The following is a 14,458-nucleotide window of genomic DNA, read 5'->3' on the forward strand; positions in this document are numbered from 1 at the left end:
CTCCGTTACTTGTAAAAACAGAGAATATGTACTAATGTCATAAAGATTATTTGTGTAAAAACTTTAAAAATAACATCTTTAATATTCAGAAATCAATACTAATAAGAATTTGTTTNACACTCATACTGTACACAAATGAGTGTTTCCACCAACACTCATACTGTACACAAATGAGTGTTTCCACCAACACTCATTTATTCACGAGTAAAACACCAGTCACAGCTGCTGTTTTACTCGTGAATAAATGAGCTCAACAGCTATGAAAAGCAAACAAAAAGACAACGTTTTTCCTTAATCCGTAAGACCAATACAGCAACACAGATTTTACTAAAAGGTAAAATAAAAGATTTTACAAGTATTTTGTTATCAACCAAAAAGACAACGTTTTTCCTTAATCCGTAAGACCAATACAGCAACACAGATTTTACTAAAAGGTAAAATAATAAATTTTACAAGTATTTTGTTATATTCAGATTATCGTATTGGAGTGCAGCTGGAATTATGATGAAACTTTACGGAAATACAGATGTCAAAAAGGAAAACGAAGCTAAGCAAATAGAGCCGTTGAAATTGAGTGAACTCAGTGGTGCTTTCATTCTACTAGTTATTGGATATACATTGTCTTTAACGTCATTCATTTCAGAACTACTGATTGCAAAGGTCACAAAAAAAATTAGTCCTGCACCAATACTCTAGTAAAGATGAATATACAGAATGAAACACTTTCTTTACTTTTCCAATAAACTATTAAAATTTTAATTGAGGTAGAAAATAGCAATTATTTTCCCATCCGTGTTGCTTATTTTAGCACGAATTGATATAGTTTTTTTATATTAAAAAAATAAAGTTGCATTACTATGTGATATGTTACAGAAAAACAAATATTTCTATGCATGAAACAAATAACTCTTGTGAACGCGTGTTTTGCACACTGATAACAAACATGATATACAAACTTTAAAACAACGGTGAAGTGTGTACTGTAAATTATAAACAAATTATAATATTTAATTTTTTAATCTAAGAGTTTTTATTATATTGATAGATTAGTTTATAGGTACTGCGAGCCATTATTTTCGAAAGATGTTTTGATACATGTAGTCATTCTGAATGCTTGTGTGAACCGCCGGGGGGTTAGTGGTCTCCCGTTCCGGCGACAGGTCGTTAAACCTATCGCCGGAAAGATGGCTGTCACTGTCAAGATGGCTAAAGGTTTCCTTTCTGGTCCGTAGGGTCGGGGACCCTCAAATTTCAGGCGAGTGGAAGGAAAGTTTTTGGGGTCGACGATAAGGAGAAGACCGTATACGAGTAAAGGAGTCTACCATTTTAACAAATATAAAACAAAAATTTATTAAAATAAGCNTTAGTGGTCTCCCGTTCCGGCGACAGGTCGTTAAACCTATCGCCGGAAAGATGGCTGTCACTGTCAAGATGGCTAAAGGTTTCCTTTCTGGTCCGTAGGGTCGGGGACCCTCAAATTTCAGGCGAGTGGAAGGAAAGTTTTTGGGGTCGACGATAAGGAGAAGGCCGTATACGAGTAAAGGAGTCTACCATTTTAACAAATATAAAACAAAAATTTATTAAAATAAGCAAAATTGACAAAAAGACTACACAAATCTCGTTCCTAAACCGCCTAACAGCTCGAGAGAAAGTTTACACGCTTTTTCATACCTCTTTGTAGGTTTCCTAGCCGATTAAATCCATGTAGGCACGTAAATGTCCAATAAAAGGTGGTGTTAATGCAATGAGCACAATTATAAAATGTTCGCGACTCTGGCGCTGATCGGATAACGATGTTCGTAGATCGGAATTTCGGCGGGTTCGGAGAATCGGCGCGATGTCGTCGGTCTGGCTTTCGTTAAGAGACTTCCCCGAGAGGGGGTAAGTAAGAACTGTCTTTTATAGCTTTTTGTGGGGAATTTCCATCACGTGATCGGATGTACTGTACATGATCTAAGGGTTATAGATGTTCCAGGGATCTAAAACAAGTGACGAAATTTGGATGCTAACATTAAACTTTTGTGCAAGACGAACTGCAAGTTATGTAGAGAACAATAGATGTTGATAGTTATGAAAGGAAGGTTTACACATTCCCGGCTAAGAACGTTTTTTTTTTCTTTTAATTCGTTACATAAACGAAAGTGAACTAATTAAAATTTTACTTAATAAAAATCCGAATCTCACATTTGTGTTATTTTAATGCATTAATTAAATTAACATAATATTTTAGACAAAGGATTAGACAGATATAAAATGTTTCAAGCATGCACGATATGCATACTAATGATTAATAATACCTCATGAGCGTAGTTATGCAAATAACTGTTATATGTATACATTTAATCCTTACAATGATTAAGGTGAATATATTTAATATAAAACTTATATAAAGACATATCTGAAAACGAAACAGAACTCCATATATTTTTTAGTCTGTGTGTGGTGATAACTAACAAAAACTGCAAAAAATGTTATAACGAACACTAATGTCAAGACTGTAAACATCACTGAGTTGTTCACCATATGCTGAAGCAGAGTTCTGAGTTCATAGTGTACTTTTATTTTTATCACCCTACGACAAACCGGTTAATGTTAAGTGTTATAAGAATTGCTATTTCTTTCTTTGGACTTTGAACGGTACATCTTATGTTGTAATTGTTCATTTTCTAACATCACTCAAATATGACATCTGTTTCCAAGGCAAATTCTGCAAACAATAGATCGTTTGAGGCAGTAATTCATCTGCTTGTGTAAACAACGTCATCGAAGATGCTATGTTCATTTCTGAGTTTTGCCGTTAATTTAAATTATAATTAAACAACATTGTTTTAGTTAATTATTTAAATGTTTTTAAAACAATATTGTATGTGTAATAAAACTAATATTTAAATTAAGCAAAATAAACTAAACGAAAATGTAATTTTATTATTGGTTACTTTTAATTATTGAAAATAATAATGATTATTTTTTCTCCGGAAGCGAGTAGAACCCATCAAAGTGCATGAATTTTATATCGTAAATAAAAATTAATGTCTTTATTACTTTTCCCGATAAAATACAGTACAGTGGGTGATCGGTTAACGAACAGATGGACAACGAACAAATCCGATAACGAACACTTTCGTGAAAGATTTGTATGTTCGGACAACGAACACATAATCGGATAACGAACACCCCACAGAACAAACACAAGAAGCGACGTAAAATAACGAATACCGATTGGACTTTCCTTGTCTTCGGACAACAATTCGAAACTTTTCGGAGTGTGGGAGACGTCGACATCGACGCTCAAGCCAGTATATACCGATCGGATAGTATTCCTCCGAACTTTAAAACTCTCCCTTATAATTCCAGCCTTTTATTTTTATGAAAAAATAATTCTTTTATGTATTCTCGAGACTGTCGGGTACGCACTCGTTAAGTTTTGAGTCTGTTTTTTTGAAAGGTGAGAGTATAATAGCAAAAGTAAAGAGTGGGCAAAAGATGCCTAATGTTGCAGGGGAGTATGGCGTGAACAGGTCTACAGTAGGCCGCAGTTCATTTTTTTAAGAAAAATACTGTATAATCAAGAAGACTCGAGCAGCTAAAGGAGTAACAAAAATCACATCTGAGAAATGTAGAACATTGAAGAGTTTATAATGGAACCTGAAACGGATCTGGATGTCAGAACAACGGTCTTAGAATGGCATCCAAACCAGATTGAGGTTTGGGGATTTCTACAATTGCAATGCTATTAATTACTTACGGAAAATTCTGAAGATGAGAGAAAAGCAATCGACATTAGACAGATTATTTAACCTTTTCAAACGGAAAAAACATGACTAATAAAAACGCAAGACTGTGTACGTATTTATTTTTATTATTACATATAAATAAACATAGTAAGAAAGTATATATTTTTTATTTTGTGGGGTCTCCAGAACGAATTAATTAAATTCCCATTAAAACCTATGGTAAATCGATAATCGGTTAATACTAAATGCGAACTTCAAGCAATTGAAAAGGAAATAAAGGAAAGGGCTCCTAACCTTAGAATCAGGGTCCCGAACAAAAGAAAACCGAAGGTTGTTATCAAGCACGTGCCAAAGCATCTCTCGAAAGAAGAAATTATTAGCTGCATTTTTTACCAGAATGAAGCCATACAAGCTAACTTTACCAGACAACATCCAGATAAAGAGATTGAACTAAGATTTGCGTTTGGAGGAGATAGTGGGAATAATCTGGTCAACTGGGTAGCCGATGTCTCTCCCAGCATGCTGAAAACACTCACTGCCATAAAGAAAATAAATATTGAATGGGCACGTTGCCTGACTGAACAACACTATTCCATTCTACAATGGTTTAAATGTAGATTTGGTCATAGTAGCAAAAACCGTGAGGAAACAAAGAAAATATGCAGTCAATGAATGGACAATCATAGATATAGGGACTGCCTGCAAAGGAATAAAACCCCAAAATGTCATAATTGTCAATTACAAAAGGAGAGGAATCTGACACATAACGCTTTTGACAAGAATTGCCCGGTTTACAAGCGCATCAGAAATCTTATAATGAGTAGAACCAATTATGGGGAGTGACTCCAATGGACTGAAATTTCTGCAAGTTAATCTCCAGAGGTCTATATGTGCTATTTCCTCTCTTTGCAAGGACATTACTAATTACGACATTGTGTTGTTACAAGAACCCTATAATATTAATAAAAAAGTGGCATGCATCCCATACAGGCATCTTGTTGTGCAGGATTCCAATGGTCTGCAATTGTTATTCCTAACACTAGTGTCGCCATGTTCCATCATAAACAATTCACCACGGATAATACTGTCTGTATAGAAACTATACTAAATGAACATAGCTTGATTGTCATTAGCGTTTATGCTCCAGGTAAGGGAGACATTAATAATGAACTGCAAATAAAACAGGAAATTAAGAATCATTTTAAGGATAGCTTATTTGTGATTGCCGGGGACTTTAATGCTCATTCACCTACTTGGGGGGGTGAAAATATGGATCCAAGAGGAGTGGCTATAGAAGAATTTTTTGCTGAAAATGGGTTAGTTGTCGTTAATGACCGTAGCTCTCCTCCTACCTTTGAAGGCCCGAATGTAAGGACTTGGATTGATCTAACATGCGTATCATTTGACATTCTTAACAAAATCCATCATTGGAAGGTCTGTAGCGAAGATAGTCATTTTGACCACAAGTACATAGACTTTCAGATTGGCAGTACAGCCAATAACATCTCAAAAAATAATAATAACATCTACAGAACCATTAATGCCAACTGGGACAACTTCTTCAGTTGCATAAATGATCGAATTGATCTCTATCCCTCATTTAATGGTAGGAATTTGGCTGTGGATTATATTGACACACAGATCCACATGATCTCTCAAGTTTGCGATGAGTCCTTTCCGATTAATATGCCTAAGAAACAAGGGGTACCATGGTGGAATGATAATTTAACAAATATGCGGAAAATAAATAAACAGAACAGGAAGGCTTTTCAACGTTGCAGAAATAAAGAAAGGGATGCTTTAAAACAACGATATTTAAACTATCAGGCAAATTACAAAGAAGCTATTAATCAAACAAGCAAAAATTCAGTCTTGGAAAGAACACTGTTCTTCTGCATATACAGATCGATGGGAATTTGTATATAAGAGTTGTGTGATCAAGTTAAAGACTCCCTCCTGCCTCACGAACCTTAGTCCTAATGACGGCGAAGTAACAAACATGGAGGACACAATCAATCTTCTACTAAACACCTTATGTCCAGAAGACGATCCCTTAGAAGATGACTCAACCCAACACTCTATTAGGGAACAGACTAACGCTCTCCTGCAAATGTCCTTGCTCGCATCCCTTCACTGCCTTGGAGATTGACGAGGCTGTTAAAAGACTTGCCTATCGTAAGGCTCCGGGATTGATGGAATAACTGCGGACATAGTTCGGAAGATTTGAGAGCATTGCCCGAATATTCTTTTAATTTTATACAACTACTGTCTCAGGTACAATTTATTTCCTTCTGAATGGAAAAAGGCTAGAATTGTTCTGATCCCGAAGGCTAAAGACACACCAATTAAATCGCCCGGAGACTACAGGAACATTTCATTGCTACTTATATTGGGCAAGGTTTTTGAAAGATTAACTACGAATAGGATGATCTGGTACTTAGAGAAAAATGATTATTTACACAATCAACACTTTGGCTTTCAGTCTGGTGCCTGCACTTCTGACGCCATTCTCTACCATTCTCTGATGTGACAAACAAAATCAAGAAGCTGCAAACTAATTATTCATATATATTGGGTCTTAGCCTTGATATAGCAGGTGCGTTCAACTCGGCCTGGTGGCCAATGGTGCTGTTGAGACTCAGGCAAAGCCAGTGCCCAGCCTACATCTTTAATATCATAAGAGACTACCTGCAAGGACGTTATGCTACATTAAAAGTGGGCTCAAAGTCTTATACACGGAAAATAACTCGCGGGTGCCCTCAGGGCTCCGTACTGAGCCCGTTTCTTTGGAATCTACTATTCAATGGCTTTCTAAGTGAAAACATCGCAAGTGACTGGACAGTGGCCTACGCGTATGACGCCATGTTGTTGGTGACGGTTTTCTCCCGGGCTGAACTGGAAAAGAAGGAAAATGATGTGCTTGAGAAAATCCTGCAATGGGGTAAAAGGGATAAGTTAGAATTTAACCCGAATAAGACCAAAGGGATTATTTTTACTAGGCCCAAAGCACCACACTTGTACAGAAGAGTCCTAATAATAAAAATGGGATGTTAGAGTGGTACAAACTCTGAAATACATAGGTTTTACTCTACACCACAAGCTAAGTTGGCTCCCCCATGTGAAAAATATCTGCAATAAAACTAACCTGCTCTTCAACATAATGTCAAAGGTGTCAAAGAAGAAATGGGATCTGAGTCCCCAAATCATGAGCGTGATTTATGATTCTGTATTTCTGCCTATGATTTCGTATGCGGGCCCAGTTTGGGCCGAGGGCCTGGGTCAAGTCCACATAGACAGAAAACTTTAAAGGGCCCAACGAAGAGCACTACTTAGAATATGCAGAGCATACTCTACCACTTTAACAGCAGCATGCAGGTTATCGCGGGAAAATTGCCAATTGTGCAAGATATTGAATTAGCTTCACAAAGGTGGAGAATGAGACAAGGCATTGATATAAATATTAATAACGAGGTTTTTGAAAACATTGAACAAAATCTTCACTGTAAACATGGCCTGGCACCACAAGACTGGCCTTTTATTGCAACCAATCCTTGGCCAGACCAAACTCTTACTATTTTCACGGATCGCTCGAAGCAGGAAGAAGAGGTAGGCTAAGCCTTCGTTGCCTATCATGATAATAATGAAGTCCATAACTCCTCGGACAAGCTAGGCAACTTCTGTTCTGTATATCAGGCGGAACTTTGGGCTATTCTCACTGCTATAAGGTGGTGTAACGACAACTACAAAGGAGTTAATATTAATCTCTTCACGGACTCTAGTTCGTCAGTACAATCGATTTGTAACTACAATTGGCGCCACCCCATCGTTAAACAAATCTTGCAAGACATATCTAAAAACTATAACAGTTTTGCAATCATCTGGGTAAGAGGTCATAGCGGTGTCTGCGGAATGAACGAGCAGACGAGCTGGCTCGCTGTGCTTCAACTGCTAACTGCAATCCAAGTTACACAGAAATACCTCACCGCTATATAATCTGGCGACTCAAAGAAAATGCACTGACCGTTTGGCAGCACAAATGGGATGTTGACAATAGCATAACGAGGGACTTTTTTCCCATAGTTTCAACTTTCATCAGTCATGACATTGGGCATAATATTATTCAATTCTATACGGGGCACGGTAGATTCCAGAGCTATCTCCACAGGTTCAACAAGTCATCAGAAGAAAACTGTGAAATTTGCGGCATTCCAGACGGTGTCAAATACTACTTACTACAATGTCCCATGTTAGATGACATGCGCCAGAACATCATTGTTTTTCTGCCTACGGACATTTCCTGGCCTTGCAACTTCAATGTTCTAATAAATGATAAAAAAACTGTCTCAAGTATTTAAAGAACTTGTCAATATGTATTTCAAAAGGACTATGGTAAGGTAAAATGTACTACAAACACAGAAAATAAAACACCTTAATTTGTTGCTGAGAAATATAATTGAAAAACTAACGTTTTCAACCTAATTAACAGGCCATCATCAGGTCTAAAAAACGAAAATGGAACAAATACGTTCCATGTATAGAATATAAATATTTAAATCAAAATTTAGAACAAAAATTTAAAAAAAATACAAGAGAAACGGAAGAAAATATAAAAATAACACAAAATAAAATAAAAAATATAATAAATCTTCCAATAAACTAATTCTAGCTTGAGTTTTCAGTGAACTTTTTAATCATGTATTTCCACGCCGACGACAGGCTCTCAGCATCTCTCGCATATAAACATCTCTCACGTAGCCTACTACTATATATATGCCGTCATTGATAAAGTGAAGGAAGATACTGGTTTTATTCTTCAATTGCAATCTTGTTAACTGTTCATTATACGTATGGTTTTAATAATTGATCAAAAGAATTGTCGATCAATAATCTATGTAAATACTAAATTTATTTGTGACTTGGAATTATTCTACGCATAAAACTATGTATAAATTACAACCAATGTGAATAATGTTACTAATTTATATACTTCATCTTGGTAATACCTAGCGGCGCCGAGGCTTCTGTAAATAAAGAATATTATAAAGTGAAAAAAGTTTATATATTTATTTTTCCTGGCACCTATTGTACAGGATATATAAAATTCACAAAACGTATGCATGAATGGAACAATAATATTGGACAATTTTAGTACATATGTTACTGTAAATGCTCGAACTATGGTAAATCCTAAGATCTTCCAGTTAAACCTAAGATTTACCAAATCTTTGTGGTAGAAGTCCGAAATGTTCTGTGATCATCGTTAATTTCGAACTTTTATCAGCATTTACTCGATATATCTTAGGTTTTACCTCAGAGACATGGTAAATGTTGAAAAAATAATTCCCGCTTCCCGCACCCCACCATACCGCCGCCTTCGCTCGCCGCATTCCATCGTTTGACACGTTAGAACGCGCACGTTAATTCTAATCTTGTTTGAGATTTCTCTGTCTAAAAGTAATTTATGAATCAAGATGAGTGTGAAACGGAGATTTTATTAAATAACGGACGAGCTCGTTGCAAGCAAGAAAGATAATAACATTTATCTCAATAGGGACAAATACGTAAAATGTTTGGAGGAAGTAAAAGCTGCAAAGAACATGAAAATGAAACAAGCTGTTCATTACAGGTGTATAAAGCGTTACGAAATTTTGCCTATAGGCGGCAAAGAAAAACTAATTGCGCTTATGAAGGAGGAGGATGGAGAAATAAGGTATTACATTTGTTACGAGGACTTAGTCAACATTCTCGAGGAAACGCATGTTGCTGTTGGCCACGGTGAAAGACACGGATGCTTAAGGAATGTAACCGCAAGTATAAAAATGTAACAGTTGAGGCTACTATGACATATTTGAAGCTATGTCAACCTTGCCAAAAGAAACAGAAGACTTTGAAAAAGGGCATTGTCGTCAGACCTATACAGTACTTCACAGTGAAATGAACTCACGCTGTCAGGTTGATCAAATAGATCTACAAACTACCCCAGATGGAAATTATAAATTTATTTTAGTTTACCAAGACCATCTTACCAAATATGTGATCCTTCGTGTGCTTCAAACTAAACGCGCCGTAGAAGTTGCACACCATCTTTTGGATATTTTCATTACTTTTGGAGCGCCGAGCATCCTTCATTCCGATAATGGTCGAGAATTTTCTAAACAAGTTATTGAGAGTTTATGCTCCATGTGGCCGGATGTAAAAATCGTACATAGAAAGACAAGACATAGCCAAAGTCAAGGATCAGTGGAGCGTGCTAATCAAGACATAGAAAATATGTTGAGCACGTGGATGGAAACCAATCAGTTATCAAAGTGGTCAAAGGGTTTAAGATTCATCCAGGCTATGAAAAATAGAGCATATCACAAGGGAATCAAATGTTCTCCCTACGAAGCAATGTTTGGCTGTTCAATGAAAATAAGCCTTGCAACTTCAGCAATCCCTAGTGATATGATTAGAGTTATAAGATGTGAAGAAGATTTATAGAAGTTGTTGCATTCGCATGACAATATGGAACAAAATAATAACATCGAAAATGCAATCGAAGAGGACAAGGAAGAAAGCAATGTTAAAAATGAGTCAGAAGGGGATATAGACAATAGCACTGTCAACGATAAAACACAAGAAGATGAAATGATTATAACTGAGAAGATGAAGGCGAAGCAAAGAACCGATGATTCCAATGTAACGGTTCAGAGAGATACCGAATTAGAGACAGAAAACACGATTGAGTCTCAGGAAGTTCTTGTAACAATAGAGCCAATATCAAAAAAGTTAGAATCTGTAGTGACAATAAGATACAATGCAAAATTGAGTTTGGAGAAACAAGCTGAAAAAATGAAAGCTACGTCTGTTGATAAATATCCAAATGTGAAAATTTACCAAAATGTAAGACTGAAAGTGCCCGAAATTGACAAAATTAAAACCGACTCAAAAAGTGTTATTGCAGTTGTAATAGATATAAAGGATAACGAGTTTTACCAACTAGGTACCAAAATTGGAGAACTAAAGCAGCTTTATACACAAAATCAATTTACCTCATGCCCTGAAGACTTTATAAAGATAGAAGTTGTTAAAGATAAAGAAGTGAGTCTTCGAGAAGTTGTCGCAAAATTGTCTTTGACCGGAGGACTAGGTTACAAAAAATGCAACTGCCTAAAAAATGCGTAACGAAGAAGTGCGCTTGCAAGTCATCAGGATTACTTTGTACTTCTAAATGCCATGATAGCTGTCCATGTTGTAACAGGTAAAATCCTTTTTTTTACTTTTATTAAATGACAATGAATACCAGATGATTAGAAAAAATACTGTGATTACTGATTAGCTTAGCCAACGTAAGCTATTATATTATTTTTGACAAGATAATTTAATTTTTTGTTACGTTAAAAAAGTATTTTTAAACTGTTTCACTAGTTATTAATAAATAGGACTTAATAAGTTCACTGTTTATAATAATTGCAATAAATGATTTTAGAAATAAAACTATGAGTATTTTAATAACCAACATTTACTAATCGTCTTTAGTAAAACCTAGCGTGTACCAAATTCTAATAGTAAAAGCCCGGAAAATCATCTCACTTTATAAAAATCCTTACATTTACCAACTCATGTTGGAAAATCTGAATATTTACGAGTTACTTTGATGCAAAAGATATGCATCCTTCTGTTAATTGCATCTGTATGTAAAAATGTTACTGTTAACTATTTGTATTCCTCTGTAAATATTGNATAAATATATACACCAAAAAGCATCACATTATAAAGGGCAGATAGGAAGTAATAATTTGTGAACTTCTCTCTTACAAGGAACTTCCATGCCGATGGTAAACCATCAGGATCCCTTGCATTGATACAGCCGTCTCTTAATTTACTCTTATAAATTTCAATTTTTTCTTGTTGCAATGCCAACGATGGGGATTTCAACGTCTTGAGAATAGATGCTTCATTCCATTTAACTACTGAAGCCTCCGCTTGTGCCATATTTGACAAAACCATGGTACAATGTCCTTTACTAATGTCATATTTGTGTTTTTAAGCGTAATAGTCAAATTTCGTGTAGTGACTCCAATATAGTTTTTCATAATTCCTAGCTGTTGGTTTTCGAAGGGAATTTTATACAGCTGTTTCTTGTTTCTTAAGCTTGTCCTTGTCGTTTCTAAGAATACTGTATCAATTAGGGCCTCTTTTGTAAACAATTTTGGAGCGTTTTTTTTATCTGAAACTTGCTTCATGATGTCGTTGAGTTTTTATTATACGTAAATTTTGTGATCTTAAATTGATCTGTTCCCATTCTTAGCCTCTTGCCTCTTTCATAACTTTTTACTAGCCTTTCAATTGTACTGTACTTCTGTGGAAACCCAAATTTGTAGCTACTTCCTTAATTCTGTTAATCTCTTTACTCCTATCTAATATATTAGAGCAATAAGTAAACGCTCTCCTAATGAGTGCCCGAAATGCTGACATTTTGTATTCATGCGGGTCATTCGAATTAGCTAATATANATTAGTGTAATAAATTACGTTCATATTTATGTGTTTTCATATAACATTAGACAGACTATTATAACTTAAAAAATTCTCCAAAAGAGAATAAATTTATAGATAATTTCAAAGTCAGCTTTCTTGGTGCCATATTTTAAAATAGAAAGTTATTTGATATATTTTGGAGAAATATTATTTTTACTCATAAGAGATATACAGTAGAACTCCCTATAACATGGATTCATATAATACGGATTCGTATAGCACTGCGATAAAAATGCAATCGTGTTCATATAAACATGCTAAAAAAGACTCATATAATACGGTAAAACGTCATCGCCGACTCGTGTCGAGACAGCATTGGTCGATTCTAGACCAATAGCGGATATTGCACAAACCGTTGAGTTTTAATGAGCAGCTGACCTACTAAAAACCGTTTATTATTTAACGGCCATAACAATTATATTTATATTAATGATGTCTCCAAAGTTCAGCGAATTTTTCGCAGAAAAATAATTTATCAGAAAACAATCACTCACCGATGCGCCACTCCGCGTTGAAAACAAGCTTAAGCAATGGCGTCGTCAAACGGTGCACACTCGGTAAGTAATCGTACGATTTTTTGTTTATAGCGTAGTTCCCAAAAAATTATACGTGTTTTGGAAATGTTGAGTCAAATTAGTCTAGAATCGATAAATTTTATGGAAGAAAACCTTTCAAACAGACGTAGTCCGTAAAGTGCATACGTGCTAGGCTGTGATTGGCTCATGTATTTAAGTGACTCGTAAAACACGGAATCTATATAATACGGAACGTATCTACCGTGTTATAAAGTGGTCTACTGTAAATTTAAAATGTTAAAAAACTTACAGTGGGTGATCGGTTAACGAACGTAATCCGTTCGAAGACTTTGTTTACTATCCGAATTGTTCGTTAACCGATTATCGATTTACCATAGGTTTCTATGAGAATTTGATTAATTCGTTCTGGAGACCCTCCAAAATAAAAAATATATACTTTCTTACTATGTTTATTTACATGTAATAATAAAAATACATATATACACAGTCTTGCATTTTTATTAGTCATGTTTTTTCCGTTTGTGGAGGTTAAATAATCTGTCCAATGTCGATTGCTTTTCTGTCTTCATGATTTTTCAGAAGTAATTAATAGCATTGTAATTGTAGAGATCACTAGGCCTATTAACCTCAACCTGGTTTGGATGCCATTTTAAGACCGTTGTTCTGACATTCTTCCACTTCTTCTAAAGATCTTTAATAGCAGATATCGGCATAAATAGGCATTTTTAGAAGAAAACGTAAAAGAATTGTTTCTGTCAGAAATATAAAAGGCTGGAATTACAAGAAAAGTTTTAAAGTTCGGGGGAATACTATCCGATCAGTATATACTGGGTAGAGCGTCGATGTCGACGTCTCCCGCGCCCTGAAAAGTTTAGAATTGTTGCCTGAAGACAAAGGAAAACCAATCGGTATTCGTTATTTACGTCGCTTCTTTTTGTGTTTGTTCAGTGAAATGTTCGTTATCCGATCATGTGTGCGTTGTCCGATCATAAAAATTTTTCGCGAAAGTGTTCGTTATCCGATCTGTTCGTTAACAGATCACCCACTGTATTATTATTTTTAAAAATATATTTTAATAAACAATTTTTAATAATAATTTTTTATAAATTTAAAATTTAATCACTAAAACTGAAATATACCTCAAAGTGTATGGAATCACTACCGCTGATATTTTTATTAGAGAAATGGTTACGTTTAAAATATTTCATAGTTTTAAATTTCATTGTTTGTTTTGAACCCTGTTAAGTGTATGAAAAACGAAAACAAAAGGATTTTTCGAGAGAAACCAATTTTTATTTAGCCAAAGTAATTACATTTTAAACAACTTTTTAAAATTAACTTGTGAAGTTGCAAGTGCAAAATTTATATTTAAAACAAAAATGCATATTAAAAGCAGATGCAACTGTGTAAATTAGCAATTTAACAAAATCGAACTTTTTGTATTATNATCGCATCTAAAATAGTACAGTAGAAGCCGTTGTTCCGGTTAAGCCTTAATGCTCTCCCTCTCCCCCCCGCGGGGGATTTCGAAAAATCCCTTCTTAGTGAGTCTTTCCATGACGTACCCTAACTGTCTACCAAATTTCACCTCTTTAGGTTAAGCGGTCTGCTCTGGGCGATGATGAATCAGTGAGTGAATGAGTGAGTCATTCAGTCAGTCAGTCAAAAC

General features: G+C 35.3%; 1 pseudogene; it reads left to right on the forward strand.

The window, feature by feature from the left end:
* The first annotated feature begins 9,331 nt into the window (after positions 1–9,331).
* On the forward strand, positions 9,332–10,214 carry LOC111642466 (annotated as a pseudogene).
* The last annotated feature ends 4,244 nt before the right edge of the window (positions 10,215–14,458 follow it).

Source organism: Centruroides sculpturatus, unplaced genomic scaffold, assembly GCF_000671375.1.
Source record: "Centruroides sculpturatus isolate CEXI.00-Female unplaced genomic scaffold, Cexi_2.0 scaffold1226, whole genome shotgun sequence".
In the NCBI taxonomy this organism is placed as follows: domain Eukaryota; kingdom Metazoa; phylum Arthropoda; class Arachnida; order Scorpiones; family Buthidae; genus Centruroides; species Centruroides sculpturatus.